The following is a 26,666-nucleotide window of genomic DNA, read 5'->3' on the forward strand; positions in this document are numbered from 1 at the left end:
AACAATTTTAACATTGGAGTGAAAAACGAGAAACCACAAAGTAAAAGCTTGGTAAATCAGGCTTTATTACAATTTAAAATGTCTATTAGACAAATGGCACCTAAAGAAAGTTTCAAGGTCAAGCAGTGAACTGGGAAAGTTATAAGCCGCACCCTCGAAAGATAAAGGAGAGTTTTCTGGTCTACATAAAGAATTACCCGGCCGGGCGCGGTGGCTCACGCCTGTAATCCCAGCACTTGGGAGGCCGAGCCGGGTGGATCACGAGGTCAGGAGTTCGAGACCATCCTGGCTAACACGGTGAAAGCTCCGTCTCTACTAAAAATACAAAAATTAGCTGGGCGTGGTGGCGGGCGCCTGTAGTCCCAGCTACTCGGGAGGCTGAGGCAGGAGAATGGCAAGAACCCGGGAGGCGGAGCTTGCAGTGAGCTGAGATCCCACCACTGCACTCCATCCTGGGCGACAGAGCGAGACTCCATCTCAAATAAATAAATAAATAAATAAATAAATAAATAAGTATTAAAAAAAAAAAAAGTATTACCCATCAATAAGAAAAGGACAGGCAACCCCACCCTACCCAACTCTGCCCACCCCAACTAAAGAGCAAAAAGTTTGAAAATGCAATTGACTGAGAAGGAAATCAGAATGACCAACACACTCAATCCCCCAGGCAATTACAGAAAGGCTTGTGAAAACTAGGAGATGTAAGATTGCGGAAAGAGGTGATATGTTTCCCTGCAGCTGACAGCGCCACCCACAGACACACTCCAGTAGCTCTTACGCACGGTGGAGTCTGGCAGCCTGTGGATAAGCCAGCTTGTTCATGCCTAGAGGATTGGAACATTTAACTGGGACATTGAATAGCAAGGAATATGAATGACATGGAGCCACAGGTACCTAAAATAATTTAACAGTAAATCTGAAAATGAATGAAGTGGCAAGTAGGAGAAACATATTAGAATGCAATACCGTTTATTCACAGGTTAAAAGCAGAAAGTTTATATTTTTTCCTTTTATTTTTACAAGATATATGCATATGCAAAAAGGCATACAATGATATTCATATGAAAATGATATTTGCTTCTAGAGAATAAGGATATCCTCTGGAAAAGAAGAGACCTATGAGGCCATTGGGATTTGAGTATAAACATTGCTGCTTTAAATGAAGGATGTGAAAAAAAATACTGTAAAATATTTACATTCATTTAATCTTGATGGAGGGGGTCTAAAGTGTCTGTTCTATGTATTAGCTGTATGTGTTTAATATTTTGCAATTTAAAATAGAAAATAAAATATACATTGATTTGAAATTTCAGTGTTTTTAATAATTTAATTGAATCGAAATAGGCAATGCTTTAAATAATTCTGCAAGGTTCTCCATAAGCTGAAATACAGCAAGGAATTGATTAAACCCAATTCAATCAATGGTATTTCACCATTTGGGATTCTGGAGAATTTGCTCCTGCAGGAGATACTTTAAAAATTTTGAAAGGCTTATTTGAAAAAATTTGAAAGGCTCTGTCTTATTGAAGTGTGTATTTTTTCAATGGCTGTCCCCTAACTCCAATTAATAAAAGAAAACCTCTCATACAAGTAGTAGAGAGGTATTAGAATGCAATTTCATTTACTCACAGGTTAAAAGCAGAAAGTTTACATATTGTATGAGATATTTATAGATCTGAAACAATTCTACAATCACTTCCTCTATAATTTGTTTGCTTGTTTGTTTTGAGATGGAGTTTTGCTCTTGTTGCCCAAGTTGGAGTGCAGTGGCACGATCTCGGCTCATTGCAACCTCTGCCTCCCGGGTTCAAGCCATTCTCCTGCACCTCCCAAATAGCTGGGATTATAGGCATGCACCACCATGCCTGCCTAATTTTTTGTATTTTTAGTAGAAACGGGGTTTCACCATGTTAGCCAGGCTGGTCTTGAACTCCTGACCTCAGGTGATCCGCCCACCTCCTCCTTCCAAAGTGCTGGGATTACAGGTGTGAGCCACCACACCCGGCCCGCCCCTATGATTGAACTCCTTAAAATTTCTAATGTCTAGGAGTTATAATGGTCTATCATTTTCTGTGACATACAAGCATCTAACTTTTTACATAGTTTTTTTCAACATTTTCATTCCCTAGTCCACAAGCTCTGTATTAACCAAAAGGGTCACTGCAACATAATTCCTCTACTTTTTTTCTATTCCATGAAGAAGGAGAAAATACTGCTGTTTGACATCAACAACACAGTCATACCATGCCATAAAACCATCCAATACTTGTTACCTATTCTATTCCTATATGATATGTGTCTTTTACCCATTCAGGACAATCTACTGAGCCTTCCTTTGAGGAGGGAGTCTTGCCTTTCCCATTAGAACATAAACCACTAGAGAAAAATGACCTTAGGAAGACTATCTAATGTGGCTGATGAATTAGTAAAGTATTGACGCAGGACACAGGCCTGTTTTAGAAAGACTGAGACTTGGTTATTTGGATAATGACAGGCAGGTCTTCTGGCTCTGATAGATACGGGAGTGTAGTGTTGATGTTATTGACTCTATATCCCCTCTCAGTCATAGACAATTCTATTATAGTGGAATTGCAGTCTTCTTACAAACTGCCTGTTCTGCTCAGAATAAATAGATTTATAAGATCTGGATGTTTACATATATGGGGTCTCTTTTACCATAGAATGGTTTCTGACCTCCTAATCTTTAAAACAAAGAGAAGAATAATGTCAGTGTTACATAGAAATGATGGTACTAGGAGCAAGAAGTTTGTAGGCAGATTCCAGGCATGCCACACTGCCCCGTGTTCTACCCAGTGCCTCCTGATGGAGATGCGGTACTGTTGCCTGTAGGGGCTGGATATCACTGGAATGGTAGGATTATCTCCCAAGGGAGACTTGTAGCTCATACTAAACTAAATAGATTCCTAATCTCCAAGCCATGATTTATATTCCGGGAGTAACCCATCATTCGTACTGTCATTCTCCTAGCTGGTGAAATCACTGTCAGCTCAAATCCTAGGAAATGTTTCTCTGTGCACAGGCAGACATTTAAACCAAGCTGTTTGTTCAATAACAGATGCAGGCAACAGTGCAATGGAATCTGAAAGCACAGACACGCAGCACAGAAGGTAATGTGAATCTGTCCTGTTTGCAAGATCCAGATTGTGTCTCTGGTGTTTGAATGAATTTGTGCGTATGTAGCAGGCGGCCAACATACTCTCCGAAGTGACGTCTGCAGGGAAATACAAGACTTGTGTCTGTGGGGTAGCGTAGGCTACTGCTGCTGTTTGATTGAAGGACATTCAAGGAGACTTACTGTCTGTGTGTTTCCACTGAATTATTTTTTTTAAGGAGCTGGAGATTGAAAAGCTATGACAACAACAACAACAAAAAACTTGCTAATAAGATTCCATTTGAAGCTGAGTCATTATTTCTGCCAATCATTCACTCCCTTCTAAGTAAAATAAACTTCCAGACATGGAATCATGGAATCTGGAGTTGGAAAGGACCTTCGACGTCGTCAAGAATTATCTCTCACTAATTGGAAGAATCACAGAAAGTCTGAAAATATGACTATTTTTCTCAATCTCTCCTGTCTCTTTTTATTTTCCTGCTTAGTTTCTCTGTCTCTCTCTGTCTCGCACACACACACACATACACACACACACACGCATTTCTCTACCCCTCTGTAATGTGGTTCACTTACTGATTTTACTTTAACCAGCTTAAATAACAAAAAGAAACATTTTGCTCTTTCTTTTGCATTTGATATTTCTTTAAATATCATGGCATTTGGATTTATTTTCTTCTGGCTAAAATACTTCCCTTTATACCTTGGTTTCATGACTTTGCCCTCTCAGTGAGTTTTCTCTAGATACACCCGAGTGAGAGAGGGACAACTTTATTTAATGGATATTATTTTAAGATATTTAGAGATTTAACACAAAAATTGTATTGATACTGAAAGTGACTATGCGTTACAACTACCGTATTAAATGCAAACTGAGATTCTGTAGGTCTTCAGTCATGTCTGAACTCAGACTCGTTTCCTCCTCTTGTATCTCATGAAGCATGAAGGACTCATCTATTTGTGACACCTGGTAATCCAGATAGAGAGATACCTTCTTGGTCTTCAACTTAGAATCTGTCTGTGATGACCAGGCCAGAGTTTCATGCTGGTGGTCCCTTATCAATGCGAATGTTGACAATGTTAATAGCGTTAGTCATTTCCTTTAGGTACTGCATAAGATGGAAGATGAGCTAGACGCAATCGTGCTTCAAATAACTTACCATTTATTTTAGACAGAAGGCAAAGAAATAAACAGAGTACATAGTTGTAATGAGGCAAAATCAAAAGCTGCAAACCGTGGAGTTGTCTTAAATGTTGTACTGTTTTTTCAGAGTTTGTTTTTGAGTATATATTATGGTCCATACTACTGTTTATCTCTCACAAGGGTAAAAAATGCTCTTTAAAACCGTTTACACCTAAAAGTATATTTCAGATGTGTCACTGTTGTGGAGTTAGTCTATTGGTATGATAAATACTTCAGTTGGCTTTGCATGGGTAGGAAAAGAGCTAATTGTCAAAAAGCAAATCACCAGGCAATGGAATTTTACTCCCTGAAACACAAGATTCTTAAAATTATGCTGTTTGAGAGGAATTCCTCCTAAAACATATTCTATATTCATTTGACTTCATAAATAGATGAACTGAGCATAATTTAACCTTTCGTTGATGACTCATTGTCAACATTCTCAATTTTTTTTTTCTTTTTTTAGAGATGGAGTCTCATTTTGTCACCCAGGCTGGAGTGCAGCGGCATAATCATGGCTCCCTGCAGCCTTGAACTCTGGGCTCAAGCAATCCTCCCGCCTCAGCTTCCTGAGTTGCTGGGACTATAGGGGTAGGCCACCATGTCTGGCTAATTTTTGTATTTTTTTTTTTTTGTAGAGACAGAGTTTTGCCACATTGCCCAGGCTGATCTCTACTCTTGGGCTCAAGTGATCCACCAGCCTTAGCCTCCCAATGTGCTGGGATTATAGGCATGAGCCACCATGCCCGGCCCATTGTCAACATTCTGAACATCAGCCTTTGTAGTGAGTAATAATACAGCAATGCTGTCAAGCACCACTGGGGTAAGTATAACTGTTTGTGTTACGCTGGGGCTTATGCTTTTCAGGGGTTCAGCTTTTGGCTTTATATTGTGACCTCAAGTTTACTGATTCAGTACAGTTTAATGTTCAATATTCTCAGACCCCTCTTCTGAAATGAGATACCTCTGCCTCTTCTCAAAACAAAGTTTATAGATGCTGACATGGCCAAGAACTCTCCTTCGTCAGGAGAGGAGTTATATGATAGTTCTTAGCAAATGATCTCCAAATTTTACATCACATTCAAACTAACATCAAGGGACTCTAGATTCTGGGAAAAATATCTGGTAGGGAAAGAATATTTTAAAAGGACAGCATGAAGTCTGAGAAGTGCCTATGGACTGGAATATTGTTCCTATGTTTCTATATCCCCCAACCCCCACCTCACACTAGTTTCAGTCCCCAGACTTGCTGTGAACAGCCCAGCAAACCACAGTGTTATTTTTCTTTCCTTACCCATGATTCTGCTATTCAAAGACTTTTACCCTTAACGTGGGATTTCTGCTGTTTGAGTGATTAAACTAGACAATGTTTGGCTGCTAGACACAAGGTGGGGTTTTGTTTTCTTTTAAAGATGACAGCACCTTGTTCTCTTTTAAAGACGACAGCACCTAATAGTTGGTCTCCCATCCAAGTACTAAGCAGGCTGGACCCTGCTTAGCTTCCAAGATCAGACAAGGTTAGGCATGTTCATATGGCCATAGACAAAAAAGATAGGTTATTATCATTAACACAGAAGGTGTCTTAGGATTTGAAGTACTATTGCATGAGAAAAGTAGTATTTTTTAAAATTTATGCCTTGTTTTTTAATAATATAGATGTTAGGATGTCAAATATGATGATCTATAGTCACTCAATTCAGCATGTATGCATTAAGAGTTTGTTATATGCCAGGGACTTGGACACAGGTGAATAGATAACAGCATCTGCCCTCAAGGGGCTGATAGATTGGAAAGGAGAGCGAACACATAAAGCAGCAACTACCATTCAGTGTGTTCAGTCCTACATTAGACGTCGAAATTGAGCTAGGAAAGCATAGAGGAAAGAAAAATCAAATAGTGAAAGTATGAAGCAGGGTTAATTTACTTAAGGGATGGAATGAAATTTAAAGAATGAAGATGGGATTTACGGTTGGTTTCAAAAGATGTGTGAACACAGAGGGAAGGACGATGTTGATGAAAGTTACCACATAAAGCCTAGTTTTGATGGGAGCATAACATTTTCAGAGTGGGGTTTAGAGACTGAGTGACAGAGACTGAGTTAGAGTTTAATCGAATGCCATGATTTGAAGAATTTGGGTACCATTTTGTATTTTAAATTAGGAGAATAGACAAGTTTTTTTTAATTAAGAAAGAAAAGTGAAAGCAGTATGGAAAATGGCCTGGAAATGAAGAAAACTAGAAATGGAGAAACCAATTAAGAGTTAGTTGGGGCCAGGCTCAGTGGCTCACGCCACAAAAAAAAACCTTTTAACAAAATTAACTGGGTATGGTGGTGCATACCTGTATTCCCAGCTACTCAGGAGGCTGAGGCAGGAGGATCTCCTGAGTCTAAGAGTTCAAGGCTACAGTTAGTTGTAATTATACCACTACACTCCAGCCTAGGCAACAAAGCAAGACTCTGTATCAAAAAAAAAAAAAAAAAAAAGAAAAGAAGAAGTTTGCTGCACTAGTTCAAGCAATGGATGGGGAGGGCCTGATATGCAGTAGTGTCAGACCTACAGAGGTGCACATGTATTCCAGGGACCAAACAAAAGCAGAACTGGATTTGGCTTGGAAGTGAAGGAGAAGATAAATTTTAGGATAACCACAGTGTTCTCTGGTTTGTGAAATTTACTAGATGAAACCACAAGTTGGAAAGGGAAAATGTCAAGCTTAGTATTCTGATAAGACACCTTTGAAATGCCTGTAGGGCATGTAGGCTGACAGTTCTAATTGGCACTTGGACATATGGGTACTCTGGGGAGTAAGGTGTGACTGATCACATGCACCAGGTCAAATAGAGAAAGATTACAGTGGATGACATGGAGTACATCTGTATTGAAACTCAGCTTAGGTCTGATGTATGTTTGTTTAGTGGTCATATTTTCCCAACCCCATAATCAGTATACTTATTCCAATAAGCATGTATGTACTTCCAAGTAGAAATGGAACAAATCCCTTCAAGTTAGGACTGTCCCAGAAAATATGAGTCATGTGGTTGGTTTTTAAGTGAATAAACAAAAAGGTCAAAATTGCTAGAGAAACAATGCAGTTGAGATTGCACTGGGATGCAAAGGAGACTACTGAATTGTTCACGACTCCTTTTGCACATGAATGGACAGTGATATTCTCATACATTTATTTCCATAGTGTCTGCATTTACTTCATTTCATCTTTTGTAAGGTGGAAGTTGTGCATAGGATAGGAGCACAGCTGACCCAGCTTTTCCTACCTGTAATGGCCACTGTAGCTGCCATTCTGAATCCCCAGCTGGTTGTTTTGGCTCCTGTATTTGGACTGCCCAGCCAAGGGACCACTCTGACCTACTTTCCCGGTACAGCTCTTTCTTCAACATTCTTTAAACTTCACTTTTTTTTACAACTTCCCCAGCTCATTTATTGGAAGAAGAAGTTCTGCTTTCTTACCATTTCCTTCTGGCCTTGGGCTTTTTAGTTTTAATAAAGTCCAATCTAGCTTTTATTGGGCAGAAAATCATGTACAACAAACAGTTGGCCACCTCTTCCTTCCTTCTCAGAAAAGACCAAGGGTTTGGAGACTCATGCTGTTGCAGCAAAATATTCACAGAATCTGCTGTCAAGGGCACTTGGTTCGACTGTATCATCGGTATCTTCAAAGGAGGATGGTTTGAGAAATGAAAACGTGAGGCATAGTTTGATAAAGCCACAAAAACAGAGCCCACACCTGCAAATAACCTCCTCTGGCTTTTTCTGAGCTTGCAGTCACTCACTACAAGCTTTGTCAGATGGAAGAATTCACATGGGAGGAAATGCTAACAGTAGTTATTTATTTATTTATTTATTTGCATGTAAAGTATCTCTGTGTTTATCAGATTTGCTAAGGCACAGTGTTCTTTTTCACAAAATGAAAATGTCAGAAATATGATAGCCATGTTCATATGTTTAGAGAAATAGCCACAAATGTAAGGAGGAAATTAGCATTCTAGTCACGGACTGCAAGCAGTTTATTCTGGAGTTCATTCCGAGGAGGTAATGACTAGGAAAATGACAAAGAAAACTGTTACTGACCATTAGTGAGCAATCACTCTGTCATATTACTGAGATAATTTAGATAAATGCGGGGTTTCGCTGTCTCCTAGGGAGACGGGCTGCTGACGTCTTTGATAATGGCAGCCTACTTGAAGGTTGATTTTGACAAATTTATTTTTTCATCCTGCAGATGTAAAAGAGGCATGTCTGTGCCTGGCTGTTGGATGTAGTAATAACTCTTTTTAGAAGTTTTAAAAAAATCTGTCAATTCCCTGTGTTTGGTGCCCAGGGACACATGCTGAAATGCCCCCAAGAAGACTTTTCAGCCACTGTGAAAAGCAGTGTTTGGAAACATAAGGTATTTAATAAATGAATGTGGATCATACCATATTTTTGTTCAATTGACTTCTATTCTTTTAGCAGCTGCTAATTATACACTGTTGTTATTTGGAGGCCCGTAACAGATTTCTCTGTTCCATCTGGGTAATCCGGCTTTTTGAGAATGGACTTTTCCCCACCCTAACATTAGTAGAATTTTGGCTGCCACATTTTGAAGGCAGTGATGAAATCAAGTCAAAATGAGTAGGCAGACAGCAGTTTTCAAGGAAGATGAGATTTACTTAGTGATGTTCACAAAATATTTTATTTTTTCTTTGATGTCATAGCACAATAAATGCCATCTAAGTCATTTAATGCCAAGAGAAATATAGGAGTGCCTATACTCATTTGCAGAATGAATAATAGATATGTACATGCTAAGAATATTTTATTTGGAGAAAATATTGAGCAAATCGGCTACAACCTCCACCCTATTTATTCAGCAGTTGCAGGAGCTGCATTGGGGCATAGGATCCAGCATTTCTATTCCAATGGAGTAGGGGGAGCAGGGTAGCTGTGTGTCACAGCCTTGAAGCCAGACTGCAGGGGCTCAAAGCCAGCTATTGCAATGCACCAGTTGTTAGTATCGGAAAGTTTCCTCAGATTTCTAAAACTGGATTTCTCTCTATGTAAAAGGGGGTTAATATAACATCTAAATGTCAGGATTGTGAGAATGGCATAAGATCATGAATGTAAAGCTGTGATGACAATAATGATTTAAAAGATGCATACCCCACTTTCAAGCGATCAAAGGTGGTTTCATTTACTACAGTGCAACATCTTTGAGGGTAACAGGCAGGCTTCCTCTTACTTGTCATCCAAAAAGACAGGAAAGCAGAGAGCTACATAGACATTCCAGTTATTAGCCCTCCTTCTCTTTATCAACTATTTTGCTTTTTCCTTTACCCTTGCACATGCAACATTGTTCCTTGGGCGTCAGGAGTGTTTTCTTCTCATTTTAATGTGGCTAATTTAAACGCTTGTTCAGGTGAGTGGCTGTCTCACTTCTACAGACCGGGCAAGGAGGCCCGTGCCCCAAAGTGGAGTTTGTTGCTGAGCAGAGAGGACACTGCAGAGCCAGTCGTGCATTTCGGGACATCCAGTTCACTGTGCATGTGGGCTCAGTCACCATGAAAGAGAAGTACAGTTTCATAGACTACCACATCCCCACTCTTAAAAACTACTCTTCAAAACTCTAAGCAAAATAAAGTACAGGAAATTCCTACAGGCTGACATGTTGTAAGTAGAGGTTTCATTTACATTGAAAATATTCTAAAATCTCTGACTACATCATTCCTTTTAGGCATGCTATCTCATGATAGCATTTGAGGATTTCATGCATATTTTTGAAATTTTATTGTTTTTCATCAAAATAGAGGATCTGTTAGTTTTAGTTCAATGAGCTGAAGATTTTTACCTTCAAAGCATCTAATGCAGAATTGACCAATCTCGGTGGCACATTAAAATCACCTAGAAAGTCTTTTTCTTTGCTCTGTTTGTTTTGGTTTTATTTTAAATGAAGATTCCCAGGCTCTTTCCTGGGCCATTTAAATCAGAATCACTGGGCATGGGTGCTGGCATTCATAGGCTGTAAAAGCTCCCCATAGGATTCTAATTTATGACCCAGGTTAAGAATCACAGATATAATGATTTCCAGCTTTGTCTCAATTGCATTAGGGCCAGCACTTAATTTTTATGAAGAAAAATGATATCACAATAAAAAACCCAATTCATTGCAAAGCATTCCTTACAGATAGCAGCACTGCTGAAAGGGAGCTGTTAACCTGAACAGTAATCACCTAAAGTTCTCCTCTTTCAACTGATGTATGAAAGTCTTAATTCAATATACAAAGCCCTCAAAACCCCAATGGCTCCCATCTTGCTCAGAGTAAAAGCTAAGGCTCCTACAATGGTCCACAGTTAACTACAACCTCCTCCCTTTATGGCGCTGACATCAGCTCCTCTCTTCTCTACCTTACTTGCCTCTGCTACAGCCAACCCACTTCCCTCTTCTCGCCAGCCTGCCAGATGCGCTCCTGCCTCTGACCTTCGTATTACAACCATCCCCTCCTCCTGGAATGCGCTGCCTTAGACACCTAACTGACTAAGGCCCTCGTGCCCTTCCAGTCTTTTCTTCAAGTGGCACCGTTGAAATAAAACCTGACTGCCTATTTAAAACTTGAGACCCACATTCCACTTGCCTCCGTGGCATTCTTGATCCCTATCTTTCTATTTCATTTTTTTTCCCCCTATAGCATTTCTCAGCTTTGAACACACTGTAGAATTTACCCCATTATCATGTTTATGATTAATTGCTTCAGAATGAATATTCCACAAAGACAAGGATCTTTGTCTGTTCCACCAATATAGCCCAACTGTCTGGAAAAGCACCTGGTACATGCACCCAATTAGTGCATCATTATTGGTTTATTTTTTACTTTTTAGGGGTCATGCTAATCTTCTCCATATTGTTCCCATTTTAGTGTATGTGCTGCCAAGGCGAGCACTGCATCATTGTTACATGAATGAATGAAATGCCTGCCTGGACTTCCAATACACAAGTCCTGCTCGATTGCCTGGATAAAGCCCACGGCCTGCCCTGTAATTATTTTAGCATTCCAGCCTTCGGCTTTCTAGCCTAGTACCTACCTATTGTCTAGGCCTGGTAGGGAAAAATTAAGGATGAATCCTAGCCCGCAGCCACTGTAATTGTTTTTATTTTGAATGGGAAATTATGTATTTATTTATTAAATTTTTTACTTCCACAGCCTTTTAGGAAACAGGTGGTGTTTGGTTATATGAGTCAGTTCTTTAGTGATGATTTGTGAGATTTTGGTGCACCATCTCTCAAGCAGTATACATTGAACCCAATTTGTGGTCTTTTATTCCTCACCCCCTTCCCATGCTTTGTCCCAGCGTCCCCACAGTCCACTGTGTCATTCTTACACCTTTGCATTCTCATAGCTTAGCTCCTGCTTATGAAAGAAAACACATGATATTTGGTTTTCCATTCCTGAGTTACTTCACTGAGAATAATAGTCTCCAATCCCATCCACGTTGCTGTGAACACAGCCACTCTAATTCTGCTTTTGCTGTTTTATTGCTGATGTACAGATTGAAGAAAAACTAAATTGCACTACTCCCTACAGAAGCAAAGTTTTAGCTCTGTGACTTTGGAAAGTACTCCATGATATCCCCGTTGCTTAATTATAGTCTATTTTGTCTTAGATCTTGTTCTTTGAGGGAGAGAGAAGCTTTCCTTAAACAGAAATCTTTTAACTCTTAGTAGGGAGAGTAGAACTAATGACTGATGAGTGGAACCATTAGTAGGGAAGTAGACTCAATTCAACATTATTTACTGGGCAAAATTCCTATCAGAAGATTTATTTCTTAGCCTGATTTTAATCCAAATGAAAAATGTTACGGAGATAGAGAAATCTAAGTACTCATCCTAATTTCCTGTAATTGAATTAATGGCTTTTGCCTCACCTCCTGCATCTGACTCACATTCGCCTCAAGAAAGTTGCTCCCCAGAAACCCCTGGTTCAAAGCAGCAAAATCTGTCCTCTCAGGAAAACAAAGACTTGAGCTTTTTGTTTTGTTTATTTTTTTTCATTTCTCCATCATCAGCATGAGAGCTCATCTTCAGGAAATACAATGATGCCAGAAATTTGAATTGGTTCTTAGCAGGGTTTTCCAATTTCAATATGTGGTTTTAGGAGGAAAAAGCCGTCTTAGCAATCTGAGTAATAGAGGGGAAAATTGCAGGGAAAGGTATGTGGCTTTGAGTACACACTTTCTTTTTGCTCCCCAGCTTTGACACATTATGGAATAACCTTTTAGAGAAATTACAAAGCTTTCATGTTGCCCTCTCCTACTTACATGTGGATAGCTGCGGAGAGAAGAAAATTATGTGCAGCTACAAAGCATTGACTTTTTAGTTTGCAGGGTTTTTTTCCCCCTTTCATATAGCTGTATTTGCCCATTTCTTTCATCCTTCACGTAATTTGATGGAAGTGGCCATTCAGGGCATGGCAGGGAAGGATGAAGAGAAAGAAAACACTCTTTTTATTAAGGCGATGAAAATTGAAACTGAAACAGGAAGATGAGCTAACATTATCCGAACAATGGCCCCTGGAAGGTTCTGGTTCCTGATTAACTTAGAACAGCCGAGTGGGCAGGAATAATAAGGAGGCAGAGGTCATATGGCGTTTCTCTCAAACTCTGGCACACAAGAGAGCAAGGAGGGCCTTCAGCTGTTGCCTCAGCGTGAGGGGAGGCGAGAATCGACTATTCAGATTGCCAAGTGAACCTGATATTTGTAAATTAATACATGCAAATGGGAGGAAGTAATTGGGACCAGCTCTTCCTGTGCATCAAGGGGCATCTGGAAGTCTTTCTAATTCTGGGAGAGTTATGCAATGGGGGTGAGGCTGAGTTTGGGTGTTATCTTGTTTCCCCTTTCGGAGCCCCCAGCCTCTTCATTAGGGCTGCTCATTTTATGCCAGGTTGTGACCTTTATTGCATTGAGACTGGACCCTACTTAAAAATGAAGTTGTAAAGGTTTTGCCTGTCTACCTCTGTTCCTCTTCAGGGTATGTGTGTGTGTGTGTGTGTGTGTGTGTGTGTGTGTGTATGTATACATATATATATTAGACAGAGTCTCTGTTGCCCAGGCTGGAGTGCAGTGGCACAATCTCGGCTCACTGCAACCTCAGCCTCCCGGGTTCAAACGATTCTCCTACCTCAGCCTCCCAAGTAGCTGGGATTACAGGGGCCCACCAACACACCCGGCTAATTTTTGTATTTTTAGTAGACAGGGTTTCACCATGTTGGCCAGGCTGCTCTCGAACTCCTGACCTCAGGTGATCCACCCACCTTGGCCTCCCAAAGTGCTGGGATTACAGACATGAGCCACTGTGCCTGACCTTCTTCAGGATATTCTTAATGACCGAAATCGGTTTTCAAAGCCCAATCTCTCCTTGAACCACTGCAGGGCAGAGTGAGGATGTTGTGGGTGAAGAAGGCCTGTGTGATGCCCCTCTGATCACTACAGTAGGCTGTGGCCTGTTTGAGCTACCCCTGGAGCCATAAACAAAGCTCCAGGCCAGTCTGTCACTACACAAAATTTCCCATCACATTTCATTTTAAATTGTATTTCTATTTTTTAGAGACAGAGATTTTGCTCTGTCACCCAGGCTGGTGATCACTGCAGCCTCAAGTTCCTAGGCTCCAGTGATCCTCCCACCTCCACCTCCTGAGTAGCTGGCACTACAGGTGCACGCCACCAGATCAGGCTAATTTTTTAAACATTTTTTGTAGAGACGAAGTCTCGCTGTGTTGCCCAGGTTGTCCCATCATACTTCAAATCTGTATTGGTGCTTTATATTTCCATTTACTACCCCAGTATCTAATCAAATCACCTTAACCCCAGGCACTGACACCCCACAATGATGGATTCTGGGACAACCACAGACAAAACTATTGCAAAAGTTATTAACTCAAAGTGATAGGAAAATTAGGTCCCTAGATGATCTCACAACTTCAGGTGTGGAAGGTTTCTAGAGCTGCTTTGTCTCTGGAGAATGAGATACAACAATAAAAAGATACTTACATCATATAGCACTTATTGTAAGAAGGAAATAATAAAGGGCTAATCCAATGCTATAGATTGTGAGTTGAGAAAATGAGGCTTGGAAAAACGAAATAACTTTCCCAGCCACTCAGCCCTTGTGTATTAGAGTCAGGTGGGAGCCCAGATCCCTGAACCCTCTGTTCTGTTTTCTTTTCAATGAATCATGAGAACCCTTAACAGGTACTATCTTTTTAGAGAACCAACTTTTTTTTTCTTTTTAGATGGAGTCTCACTCTGTTGCCCGGGCTGGAGTGCAGTGGCGAGACCTCAGCTCGCTGCAACCTCCAACTTCTGAGTTCAAGTGATTCTCATGCCTCAGCCTCCTGAGAAGCTGGGACTACAGACGTGCACCACCATGCCTGGCTAATTTTTGTACTTTCAGTAGAGAAGGGGTTGCTCCATATTGGCCAGGCTGGTCTCAAACTCCTGATCTCAAGTGATCTACCCACCTCGGTCTCCCAAAGTGCGGGATTACAGGCATGAGCCACTGTGCCCAGTCAAGAACCAACTTTATTATCATGCATTGAGGGCTCTCAGCTTGAGTCTGAGCTGTGCTCACTGCTGAGAGATGCACAGACCTGGTCATGTCCCTAGGGCTGGTAACATGAGCCAGCCAAGTTACTTTTGCAAAATAACTCATCCTAAGTAGGAGTGAATTAAGGCTCTGCAATAGGGCTAATAAGAATGTCTTACGTTCAAAGGAGAAAGGCGATTTTTCTGTCAGTCAATGTTCATCTTTCAATTCAATCTTTACTGATTCATTCTTGAGTTGAGGGAGGCAGCTGTGTTCTCATAAGAATTTACTTAGGAGCAAAAATCAGGGAGTAGATGTCTCCCCACCTTAACCCAGGATGTCACTGGAGTGATAGAAGCCAAAGGTTTTGGGTAGGAGGCAGCACGACCCCATTCTCTGTTTCTTACTCAGTCTATATGAACACCACCACCTGGAGTTGTGCAGTGTACAACCTGTGCAGCCAGGTGCAGAGGTCTTTGTCTGGAGTATATTTTTAAAAATGATTTTTGGAGACAGGGTTTTGTTATGTTGCCCAGGCTGTTCTCGAATCCTGGCCTAAAGCTGTCCTCCTGCCTCAGCCTCCCAAATTGTTGGGATTACAGGTATGACCCACTGTGCCTGGCTAGGATATAAAATTATTCTCACTGGTGGACTAGGAGACAGTAAGGGATGGGGAAAGGATAAAACCTGACTCAGTCCTTAATAGCTGAGAAACCTTAAGTACGTTATATCAACTTTCTGGGGCTCAGTTTTCTCACCTACAAAATGGATGTCATAAATGGAGTCATACATTCTCCGTGGTTAAAATTATATGACTGGTTGCACCAATCTACACCTTTTGCTATTGTAGAGGGAGTGTATTAGTCCATTCTCGCATTGCTATAAAGAAATACCTGAGCCTGGGTCATTTATAAAGAAAAGAGGTTTAATTGGGTCACGGTTTTGCAGGCTGTACAGGCATGGCACCGGCATCTGCTCAGCTTCCGGGGAGGCTCAGGAAACTTTTACTCATGGTGGAAGGCAAACCCAGAGCTTGCATGTCACATGATGAAAGCAAGAGAGACAGAGAGTGGAGAGGAGGGGTCACCCACTTTTAAATGACCAGATCTTGCAAGAACTCCCTCTACTGTGAAGACAGAACCAAGTAATGAGGGATCTGCCCCCAGGACCCAAACACCTCCAGCACTGGGAATTACAATTCAGCATGAGATTTGGGCAGTGGACAAATATCTAATCTATATCAGGGAGAGATTGCTGTGTCTGTGAAAATTATCTTTTGGGGAAGCACATTGGTCCATTTGAGAACTTTTCTGCCTACCCTATGGATCATTTCTCAGGAAGAAACTTCCCGAAACAGGCATCATTTTGCAGACAAGTCAGAGTTGCTAGAGTGATGGCTCAGCCTCAGCACCTCACAATAGACTTTTGATTAGCACCCTGGGTGTCACGAGCAGGGGTTGAGTCAGCTGTGCCTCCTGCTAAATAAAGGTCTGGTCGTGCCTGCACCCTGACAGGACCCCTCCCCTTGACTTGAGAGATGTGACTTAGGCAGGAGACAGCACAGGGAGCTGCAGGGTTGATCATCGGCTGCATCTGGTGACAGGAAACAGTGCAGTGAACGGACTTCTCTGATTTTAAGTTCTCTATACTGTTGTCAGATGCTATGCTCAATCAGGTGTCCCAACAGTATGGCCACTGCAAAGAGAATTCTGTATAGCCACTCCACGCATGTGCCCATTTCCTTTGGAAAATGAACTATGTTCATAGAAATGTCTCTTAGGATATTAAGATGAAGAAAGAAGACTGAGTCCTTTGATATATGCAACAAAAAGATTCTTTGGCTGCCATTTAACGTGTTCTAGAATATAAGGATGATGGAAAGCTCCCAAATTATTTGTGGTAAAGCCAGAATAACAGTAATATAAAAATCAGATGAAGGTATGCAAAAAGAAAACCTGAAAGCACTCTCACTTTTGAATAAATATCAAAGGGAAAAGTTTAAATAAAATAACACTAAACAGAATTGATCAGTAGTAAACTAACAGAATCATATCCTAGGACAAATAGGGTTTAGTATAGAGATTGAGCCCTGTGTAAATGCTGTCTCTGCCATTTAAGAGCTGGATGATCTTGGGCAAATTACTAAACCTTTCTTGCCTCTATTTTCTTATCTGTAAAATGAGGATAATTATAGTACCTGCCTGATCAAATGGTTGTGTGGATTAAATTAGTTAATGTGTATGAAAGGCCTGGTACATGGCAACTTGACTTTTATTTTGCTTATTGTTTATAATTTTGTTTATTTTATTTACAAACCAAAGCTAAGTTGCCACGCGCCAGGACCTTCATACACATTAACTAATTTAATCCACAAACAATCTGATCAACTAGGTACCATAAATAATGGGTACTATAATTATCCCCATTATTAACTAGTTCCAGAAATATAAGGTGTGAGTCAGGGGTCTAACTTTTTTTCTTGAATAAAATGACCAGTTGTTTCAGCACACTTCTTTAAACAATGGTTTATTTTCTGACTTATTTGAAATAATGAGCTTTACCACATTCTAAATATCAGACTCCTTCCTTTCTATTCTGTCACCTGTATTAGAAAGTCTATTCGTGAACCAGCAACATACTGTTTAAATCATATTTTTAAAATGTTTTAATAACTTGTACAATATCTCCCTTATGAGTAACTTACTTACTGTAAATTGTTTGGGTAATTTGCCCTTTTTTTCCGATAATATGAAAAGGCAACTACAAACTAATTCTAATTACATACAGCAAAGTAAAAAGCTTAAATAATAGTAAATACCTATCAGCTATTATTATTTTTCTAACTTAAAATTATTTAAATGATATTTTATATCTTTACTATATTCCAGGAAAATGATATGTTGATGGTCCAAGTGTTCTTCTAATTATCTCGGTAGGTTTTAAATGTTCTTATAATGACTCTTTTATCTTTATTGTTAAATTGATTATTTGTTTTATCATTAGTGTAAATTGGTACTTTCTCCCTGGTATTTACATGTTCTAACTGGTCATTATTCATATATATCTATTGTCCATTAATGTTATACATTTAGTTTTTTAAATACATGACTTTGTCTTTTTTTAGTTTTAGCATGTTTTTCTCCTTGAATTTACTTTCTTGAGCTTTTAAGATAATCATATCATCTGTAAATAATGAAAATTCACTGTCTGAATTCCAGCTTAAATACTACTCTTATTCTTGACTAGTGAATGCCAGAATTTATAGGACAATGTTAAAGAATAGTAATGACTCCCCAGCAGCCTTTTTTCCAGACTTGAACAATTACGTGCCTGCATTATTTTACTGTTAATGGTATTAGGTTTGCATTGAGATGCATTTAGTAAGCTATTTGATAAAAATATTTCTCAAAGCTTAATAAAACAATTTTTAAATCAAATACAGAGGTTACATTTTCAAATGCCTTTTCACTTTCTGATAATTTTCTCCTTTTACTGATTTATGAAATGTAATGTTTTCTCTTACATTAAATGATCCTGGCATTCTGAGAACATCTGAGAGTGAACAACATTAATTAATGTTTAACTTGGAAATTTTTGCATTTATAATAACATGTATGATTGAACTTTATTTTTATTTATTTATTTTTTTGAGACGAAGTCTTGCTCTGTCACCCAGGCTAGGGTGCAATGGTACAATTTCAGCTCACTGCAACCTCCACCTCCCAGGTTCAAGCAATTCTCTGGCCTCAGCTTCCCAAGTAGCTGGGATTACAGGCACCCATCATCACTCCCAGCTAATTTTTGTATTTTTATGGAGACAGGGTTTTACCATGTTGGCCAGGCTGGTCTTGAACTCCCAAAGTCCTGGGATTACAGGTGTGAGCCACCGCGCCTGGCCTGATTGAACTTTAAATATGTTTGCCCTGGCTGTACCAGATTTGTAATTCACTGTTCTGGCAGAATCATAACTGAGTTTTTTTTTAATTCCCTTCTCTTTCTTTTCATGTTCTGGATAATTTTGTATAGTAAATAGTTATTGTTCTGGAAAACATCTTAAGAATGGACTGGTAAAATTATGTGCAGCCAGAGCCTTTTGGGAGATAATTATTTTTACAATATTTTTAATTTCCTCCCTTACTGTTGGTCTATTAAGATTACCTATTTTTTCGAGTTAATGATGGCAGTTTATATATTTTAAGGAAAATTTTAACACTCATATTTTCAATGTATTATAAAGCGTAATATTCTATAAAATGTGTTATTGTCATAATTGCCATTCTATCTTATATGACATTATTTTGTTTTCACATTTGCTATGTTTATGTTCTTTCTTTAATGAAACTGACATGTCCCACAACTGAAAACAAAACAAAACAAAACAAAAATCCTTATATATAGGGCTTTATTGACTGTTTTCCTATTGAATAATCTCTGCTTTTATCTCAGTTTTCAAAGCTTCCTTCTTTATATAGTTTTGGTTGTTGATTTTGTTAGCTTTTTCATTTAAATGCTTCATTTTTAAAAATTACCCTTTAATAGTGTATAATATGTGATACTAAGCACTTGTCCCGAGTACAGCTTTAGTCTCACGCTATGGGCTTGATTTGTAGAGTTCTTGTCACTTTCTTAATACTCCACCATTATGCTCAGATGTGTTTTGACCTTGAGTGATGTAGGTGAGCATTTTGTTTTGATTTATCCCAAGTGGTCAAAGTACATTGAAAACTATTACTGAAACACCATGTGGAGTTGACACTGGGCAGTCATTTTCTCCATTTGTAAGCTAGTGAGTAAGTGGAGAAAATAATTTTCCAGAGAAACTTAAGGAATGGAATTAGAAATCTACATTTTTAAAAAATCTCCAAGAGTCTTTAACATAATGGAACCACAGATAGATATTTAACAACCATTGTACTAAACTAATAGCTCTTAGCTGAAGCAAACCAACAAATTAAACTCTTTCCCTTTCTCCTCTCCACTGCCCTATCTGTCTATCCTCCAGAACATACTAAAAATTAAACATTTGACCATGTTAATAAAACCATACACACAATGACTGCCATTTACAAAGTACATGTTCTTGACTTTATAGAGGTTAAATATACAATAACACAAAGCAAGCAGATGGCAGAGCCCAGATTAAAAACCAGATTAAGCTGACTCTCACCAGCGCTTTAAACTAGGATGATTGGAAGCCTCACTTATGAGTGGGGGTCTTGCTTTGAGATAGGGTCTTGCTCTGTCGCCCAGGCTGGAGTGCAGTGACATGATCAGGGCTCACCAAAGCCTCGACTTCCGGGCCCAAGCAATCTTCCCACCTTAGCGCCCCAAGTAGCTGGGACTACAGGGATGTGCCACAGCACCTGGCTATTTTTTTTTTTTAATTTTAGTAGAAACAAAGTCTCACTATGTTTTTTTTAATTTTAGTGGAAACAAGGTCTCACTCAGTGTTAGTAGAACTCCTGAGCTCAAGTGATCCTAGTTTTTGTAGAGATGAGATTTCATTATGTTTCCTAGGCTGGTCTCAAGCAATCCTCCCACCTCAATCTCCCAAAGTGCTGGGATTACAGGCATGAACTACTGTGCCCGGCCCTCCCTTAAACTTGGAATCAGACTCTAGCACCTGCCCTCTAGAGCACAATGTCTAGTGAATGACATATCTAGTCATGTAAACATATGTGCTATGTAAATTGAACTAAATATTTTGTACTTGCTATTCGAACTTCTGCAGCAACAACAAGGTCTAGGGAATACCAACTACTAAACCAACTATTTGCACATTACTGACAGGAGAGGGAAAAACGATGTATTTTTACTATCATGAAAATGGATGCACACCAAAGCCTTCTTGAATATTTTCTGACTCATCATCTCCTTCAAAATCCTCGCTCTCTGACTAGCTGCATTTCAGTATAAATTGACAGTAACTTTTACATTTTTCATGACATTTTGCCAGTAATACGCACTTTACTTACATAAGCAAAATTATCTCTATTGTAATTTCAACTATGATCATTGGCCAGCCAAGTGAATATTAACTAAACACTTTCTCCCTCAGCCCCCACAAATAACTGCCTGCCCCGAAGGAAGCAATTAGCCATAGGACTTGCCACATGAATTCTTGCCTCATGATGTATTTGTTTTTTAGGAAAAAAAAAAAAAAAAAAAACCCTTCACATAACAACCTATAAATTCACTCCCTGGTGAACATCCTGAAAGTTTTACTAATTGTGTTAAAGGCAATAATTACTGATGATAAAGAATGAGACATTAACTATTCAACGTTAGAGGTCAAGTTCTTGAAATGGGGCATGGATTCTGCTGAGTCCACCATTTGTTTGTATTTTCCCTGATCAGTACACAGCTTATATATGCACCAAGCCTCTCGTAGGTTTTCATTCAGAAAAGTCAATATCCAAGGGCATATTTTAAATTAATCAAACCTGTTTTTGAGAGATAAGCTGAATGAGTTCTTTAAAAGGAGAATGTGAAATGCAAACTTATGTATTCATCATTATATTTAGCTTCAAGAAATAACCTTACATAACCCCACAGTGGATTTAAATGATGACTAAAACTCAGTTTCAAACTTTTAAGAGATTTTCTATAGTCATAGGTAGCATTCAATATGTTTCAGTTTGCTTTCTGCACTTATAATTTAAATTATGAGAGAGAAATTCAGTCAAGTCAATAAATATTTATTAAGCACCCTATATACTATAGGCATAGGAAAGCAGCGTGAGACACAGTCTGTCTACTCAGAAAGGAAAGTCTTGCTGAGCAAAAAAAGACTTAGATACATGGAAACAGTCATAGATAAATAAGAATTGTATGGAAATGATGTAAGATTCTTGGTTTACAAAGGCTGTGCTATGCCCTACAGTTTCTCAGTTACTTGCTGGCCGCTGCTCTCCAGTTTATTGTAGCCTGAAGCATACTTCTTTCCACTCTAACTGCAGCCCATAGAAGCCTTAGATGGAGTACTTTCTCTTTACCAAATGGGAGATTACCATTATCCTGTGATTGGAGAGTAGTTTTCATAAAAGTTTATCACATAAACCTGAAGCAGCCGGTGCTAAATAAGAGCTTCAGTCACAACAAGGAAAGTGTCTTGGAGCCATTTCCGTTGGTAGCAAATTACCCTCTGGAAAAACTCTAAAATCTTTAAATATCCATTGATTTCTTAACAAGTAGGAACTTGAGAATTTCTAGACTGTAGCTCCCTTGAAGAAAGATAATTTTTATCTTGATTGGCCCAGTGCTTACTTAGGTAGTACACACTAGACTTTCAGTATTCACTGTTTGCTTGATTTTGTTTTAAAAAAAAAGAACGAATGAATGTGTCTTCTTAACAGTGTTAAAATACAAGATGAATTAGCACAGTACAAGTTTGGATAAAGTATTTTCTGATTCGTCTGAATAAGCAAAAGCCTGCATTTAAAACGATCTATTAGTTATTTCCAGTATTTGCCTTTGATAGCTGGCTACACTGTATGTCAGCAAATGGCTAAATACCAAAGCAACAATGACGGCAGGCTGCTGTGTTCTTTTGGGTTTTTGTGTATAAATGTGGGTATTAAAAATGTTTGAAAATGTAGTAAGGAAAATTATTCCAAATGGTGAAAACAAAATCTAGCGAAAAAAGGTTATTACTTCCAACCTCCCCACTGATTTCCAGGTGGTAACACTGCCCTTTCATGTCTGGAGTTCCACTCTCTCATCTATTGAACTTACAGTTGGCAATCAAATAGATGTCCTCAGAACATAAATTATCAAAATACCACTGATAAATTTCAATATTCTCACTGTCGAATAATAATAGAAGTCCCTGATGTCAGAGCTGTGTCCCCCAAAATGGAAATGACCCTTTACAGTCTGAAATGAGACTAACTTCTTGTTTATCAGGTGAAATAAAAAGGTTAATGGGAGCAGATACATATAGATTCCCAATGCAGTGAGGTGAGTATAGGTAATCCCTCCTTGATGGTGCAATGTAGCAAAAGCTAATGCTTCTGTTGCTCCTTCTCAGCAGCAAGTATGAGCTCTCCTTGCATAATTAGAATGGCCCTTACAAGTAAACCCCAGTCAGCTCCACTGTGGATGATCCAGTACTACAGGTAAAAATGACAAGCAGTCGCCCACCTGGAAACCTGGACATTCTGAAAGAGTGTCATTACAGGAATCATTTTTGCAGAGGTTGCTATGGTTTCTGGCTTGCACTTTCTCCTCTCTCTATAGTTGGATGATTTTAGTTAATCAATGGCAAGTCACAGTGTAATCATTTTCTCTTCAGAGAACACAAGGAAAAAGAACAAGCCTGGAGTCTCTTGCACAATGTCACGGCTGACAGTTATTTTTTGGCTACAAAAGAAAGACATATTCTTATTCTAAATAGGAGCAGAAAAGGAAAGTTGAGAGAAAACTGAAGTTACTTTCCAATCCAGACTAGTCTTTTGAGAACTATTAGAAAGACTCTTTACGCAAGTGATCTCCCTAGAATTTTTTTTTTATTAGGATGCTCATCCAAGAAGGATGTGAGGGAAACATGGTTCCTGCCCACAAAGAGTCTTGGAATTTTCTTATTATCTCTGCAAGGTGTCTGGGCATTGAGAAATCATAATGAGGGATTAACATTGCTCTACCTAAAGTTAATCACTGCTTCATATATTGAAGAGAAAAAGCCACTACTCCATATATTGTCCAGCACAAATGAAATATGGGAAATAATGCTATTAAGGAAAGCAAAGAGATAGAGAATCCTTACAAGTAGGACCACAAAAGAAGCTCAAGAGACCACTCAGAGAGCTCAATATGCAAGAATTGACACCAAGAGGAAAGGCAAGTCTTGTGTCTTGAGGAACTTTGCCTTTGTATGTAGAAATTATGAGCCTATGAGTGATTCAGCAAATCTCAGGTAAGATAGAAACATAAAATTCAGTCAATTTCCTTTTGAAATTTTGTGAGCAGCAGTCAAGGCCAGAGTTTAAGGGCCCTTAGACAAGTCACATCATTTCCAACTGTTTTGATGTAAAAGCAGGTGTTTAATTCATTCTATGTGATTTTAGTTTATATTTGAAAACAGGATCAGTTTTGTACAGCTCTCTATTAAAGGGCTGTGTTTTCTACCCACAGAAGAGAAATTCAGAGCCTCAGATATATTCACACCATCAGATATAGCAGAACAATCATGATTATATAATGAACATATGAGAGAATAAGTTTCAAAAGAATGTGGGTTTAAGGTAAATGTTACTTTTTCCTTAACTTCTTTTAATTTAATATAAATTATCAATAACTGAGAAACTGAGATTTTTCACTAATGTCCAAAATGTTTTATTGATAATATTGTCTTGTTTATTTCTGATATTATCAGACCCCAGTTATACTATTTACTTCTTGATGCATTTTATGTACAATGAATGCACACAATAATTTTGATATTCAAATTTTCCAGATATTACTCTACCAGAATATCATATTGGAGATGATGGAGAAAAGTTCAACATGAATTACATGTCTGTGCTGATTGAGTGGTAATTTTCATCATTGACTCTGAGAATTAAATTTCATTGGATTTTACAATTCTGCATTTTAATTGTGCTACTTTTGGTTTGTAATGTTTCCTGTAACTACATGTTATGGAGAGTGATTATATACCTGATTAGTCAGTCATGCTAGTTTGGGAATGGTTCATAAACTGTCTCCCAACTTACCTATATTAGCATTCAAATGGTTATTTTTTTAAACGATAAATTATAAAGTTTCTATTGGCAAATGAAAGTTCTTCTGAAATGAATTATATACATTAAATTTAAAAGAGTTTATTGATATCTACATGTTAGAATGAATACCCAGTCCTAACCTTGCCATATGGCATGTGTGTACACATGTTAGTCTCCTTCCTATGAATTTTATTACAAAAAATGGGGCTCCATTGCACTTTAAATTGGATTTTTTTTTAAAGATCTAGAGCCATGTCTCCATTACATCATCCTCAGATGACCTTGCATCATAGAGTCTTACGAGAGATTAAGCGGGATAACACGTATAAAAGACCCTGCAGTCCTGGTATCTATTCCAGACCTAATACAAGACAGATATTGTTACTTCAGGAAAGTACATTAATCTGTTAGGAATAGAGGCTGCCCTTGGCTTTAGTTGTTACTATTACATTCATAAGGCTACCACGCTGTTATTTTTAGATTTGGCAATATGGTGTGTATCCCTGACTTATTCGAGAAAATAGGATTTCCTCTCCCTTGGCCCATCAAGCCAGCCGAGAACTCCTCAGGCTTTGCAGAATATGTGCTTCTGATCACAATGGCTGATGCCCTGTGAGTTCTAAGATCACACAACTCTTGCAATCAAGATTTCCCTTGAGAGCGTGTAGAGTCTTTTAACAGATCACACAACCTATTCATTTTGAGATCTGCAGTCTTTCTAGCACTTTTGATGAATCGCATAGAATGCACCATAAGTTCAGGTTGATTTGTGAAATATAAACTGAAGGATTTTCTGCTGTGATAAAGGCCAGTTGGTACATGTTCCTGTCAAGTGCGTACACCTGAAATTGACCTTTCCCAATGAAATATAGGATGGTGAAAATGGTTTGCTCTTCTGCTTGGGACAGTTTTTCTCATGTCTTTGAGACTATTTTCATTAATTTTTAAAAATTTTTATTGACATATAATTTTTGTGCATCTTTATGAGGCACATGTGATATTTGGATACATGCATGGAATGTGTAATGATCAAATCAAGATATTTAGGTGGTATTATGATATCCATCACCCAGAACATTTATTATTTCTTTTTGTTGAGGATATTTCAAATCTTCTTTTCTGGCTTTTTTGAAATTCACAATATGCCATTGTTAGCTATAGTCATCCTACTGTGCAATCAAATACTCCTTCTATCTAACTGTATGTTTGTACCCATCACACAACCTAACCAACCTCTCTTCATGCTCATCACCACATTTCCGGCATCTGGTGACTATCCTTCTATTCTCTACCTCCGTGAGATCAACTTTCTTAGCTCCCACATATAAGTGAGGACATGTGACATTTTCACTACTTTTACTGTTTTTGTCTGTTTAAGTACCTTTGATAGAATATTTGGAAAATGGTTAAAAAGTCAAAAATAAGCATTAAAAATTACCTACGAACTGGGCACAGTGATGCACACTGTAGTCCCAAGTGCTCAGGATGTTCCTGGACTTACTTGAGCTCAGGAGTTCAAGTCCAGCCTGGAGAGCAGAGCAAGACATCACCTCTAAAAATAATTGTCTACTATCACATCACTCAGAAATCACTACTGCTAACACATGGCATATTTTCTTTAAAATTTTATCCACAGATACACAAACACAATGAACAATTACTATATACATGATTGCTATCCACTTTTTTCCTTAATAGTGTAAGCATTTACTCAAGTTATTAATCTTTTTCTAAGATGTATTTTTAATGGCTGTATAATATTCCAATGTGGTGTTGTGCCATAATTTAATGATTATCCATTTTTTAAAATGTTTAATTCTCAGGTTTTTACTTACTGTTAACAAATGCTTTAGTGAACATCCTTGTTAATAAATATCTGATCACATCCCTAATTCATTTCTTAATAAAATTATAAGAAATGGTATTAAAGGATCAAAACAAAGAATATTGTGGAGACTCTTGTTACATTCATGTGTATGATTTCTGACTGGCACCTAAATGTTCATTTCATGTATTTTTGACAGAGTTGAATAGTCCTTGTAACATTATTTATTATTT

At 38.5% G+C, this 26,666-nt stretch overlaps 1 long non-coding RNA gene and 1 other non-coding gene across 3 annotated transcripts; one reads left to right on the forward strand and one right to left on the reverse strand.

Annotated features, from left to right (window-relative positions):
• Positions 1-4,784: 4,784 nt before the first annotated feature.
• On the forward strand, positions 4,785-26,550 carry LOC102126063 (uncharacterized). 2 transcript variants are annotated; one of them, XR_010577875.2, is made up of 4 exons: positions 4,785-5,136; positions 17,775-17,818; positions 24,019-24,128; positions 24,341-26,550. It is a non-coding gene; the product is annotated as an uncharacterized lncRNA (long non-coding RNA). The 2 variants fall into 2 exon arrangements; XR_012417226.1 differs by lacking the exon at positions 24,019-24,128.
• Positions 11,143-11,244, reverse strand: LOC123566975 (U6 spliceosomal RNA). The gene has a single exon (XR_006689688.2). It is a non-coding gene; the product is annotated as a U6 spliceosomal RNA (small nuclear RNA).
• Positions 26,551-26,666: the final 116 nt, after the last annotated feature.

The sequence above is a fragment of the Macaca fascicularis genome, chromosome 9 (genome assembly GCF_037993035.2).
Source record: "Macaca fascicularis isolate 582-1 chromosome 9, T2T-MFA8v1.1".
Taxonomy (NCBI): Eukaryota; Metazoa; Chordata; class Mammalia; order Primates; family Cercopithecidae; genus Macaca; species Macaca fascicularis.